Below are 1,925 nucleotides of genomic sequence, written 5' to 3' on the forward strand. Positions count from 1 at the left end.
TGTCGGGAGTGGGATTCGATCCCAGGTCCTCGGCGTGATAGTCTAGTGTTCTAACCATCACACCAGGTCCGCTCCAAGCACACAAATTATGCATGCAGATTCAATATCTTATGCTGAAGAAAGTTTTAAGGGAACCTTAAATAGACCCAGCCCCTCTCATCCCGTCCCTCTGAATACGCCACATTATCTCTTCAACTCTACTCGCTACTTCTTTCCCGTAAACCAATCCCTAAACTCAAGTAGATACTCCAACTGTACTGTACACAATAAAATTCCATTTTACCCTTTGGAGCCAGAGGGGCCTGCAATTCTAAACCTTCGCTAGTAATCGAAAATACTACAAAATACTACAGAATACTACGGAAAATTTTTCATCGAAGCAGTCCGATTGCTTTGATCGGCAAGTAGAACTATGACAAAATGTCACTGGTATTGCTAATTTAGAGAAAACTTTCCGTTTTACGGTAGAGTGAAAAGCTACCGCAGCTGTCAAACTACTGATTTTCACTGAGGTATCATCGATCTACCCTAGCGAGCCCTAGCGATGCCTTGGATAGCCTTGGATACGACGCCGATGATCATTGTTTGTTGTTGGTTTTCAGTTCAATTCACCTTGCAAGCATGCTTTGATTTGGCCTTCAGTTTCAATGATATGATGATTTTCAAGCCTGCGGTAGGACTTTGACAGCTGCGGTAGAACTCGGCGGCTACCGCAGAGTGGAAATTTTTCTAAAAATCCGCTATACTTAGAACAAAATGATGAGTGCTGATTCAGGCGAATTTAGGATTGCAACGTTTATGCATTAGGAGAGCATTGCAATTGCGTTTTTAGTGTAGGTGTATTCTTGGTGAAAATCAATAAAGCAATCAATTGATTACATGCCGCTTTATTTTTATTGAGAGCTGTTATACAGGATAACATTTCTTTTGTCAAAGAAAGTACAAAATTCATTCCAAAAATACGGTGCACGTCTTCCAAACGGCCGGTTGCAAACTATTTTTCAAGAAAGTACAAAATTCACCCTAAAAGTACGGTATTTATGCTACTCGCTTCACTTTTGGAGCGTTGGAGTGGAGTACTCTGGATGCCTCATACATATGGTCATGGCGATATCTGCATGTTTACTTCCTGGTTATAGTTGGCTTGGCACGTCGGTGTCGAGATCATAAGGTAGCCTTTTTAGAGACTACAGAAGCATCTCTACGAGTAACATCCTAGCATGTAACTTTCAAAGAAACATCTGATCATTTCGTTTTTGTTTCACTCCGAGCGTCACACAGAATGTTTCCTCCCCTTTCAGTAAGAACTTAACATGTTTGATTTGTTCTGAAAAAAATAAATCACACTTCAAGAAAGTATTTCAATTGAAAATATATCGAAACTTACCTACAATTCACAAACACTCTGATGAAAACGAAGGGTAGTGACAAGTGTTCAGATTCTGTCAACAGCATCTTTCATTTATTTGCCGCCAAGGTTGCTACGATACATAAAATACCACGAAATACTAAACGAATACTAGTGGTAAATATCATTAAAGGTTTAGAGCTGCAGGCCCCTTGGGTCAAAATAATCCCGGTGATGAAACCGAGCTTAACAAACGTATTCGAGGCCAGCGAAATAGCGCAGCTGTGGCGAAACTATCCGTCTCCAAAAGGTTCAATAACGTTACCCAATTAGAAGTACCTGTTGAGATGGACAGTGGGTACGGTATGTGATTAAGGATACAGCATGGTATGCAAAAATAATCATCATAGCAAGCATGGCTAACTATCGGATGTCAAAATCAGGATGATGGAAAATCAGTCGTTTGACGAATGTTGAGCAGTGAAGAACTGAAATGAAGAGCGCACTGATGATCAAGAATGGCACCTCCGGTCACAACAATGGTGCAGTCGAGCCTCCAAACAACCGGAGTTTGATG

General features: G+C 40.9%; 1 long non-coding RNA gene across 1 annotated transcript; it reads right to left on the reverse strand.

The window, feature by feature from the left end:
- Window positions 1–871: 871 nt before the first annotated feature.
- Window positions 872–1,635, reverse strand: LOC134287167 (uncharacterized). Its single transcript, XR_009997090.1, has 2 exons — window positions 1,388–1,635; window positions 872–1,327 (listed from the first exon to the last, which is right to left on the reverse strand). It is a non-coding gene; the product is annotated as an uncharacterized LOC134287167 (long non-coding RNA).
- Between the last annotated feature and the right edge of the window lie 290 nt (window positions 1,636–1,925).

The sequence above is a fragment of the Aedes albopictus genome, chromosome 2 (genome assembly GCF_035046485.1).
Source record: "Aedes albopictus strain Foshan chromosome 2, AalbF5, whole genome shotgun sequence".
In the NCBI taxonomy this organism is placed as follows: domain Eukaryota; kingdom Metazoa; phylum Arthropoda; class Insecta; order Diptera; family Culicidae; genus Aedes; species Aedes albopictus.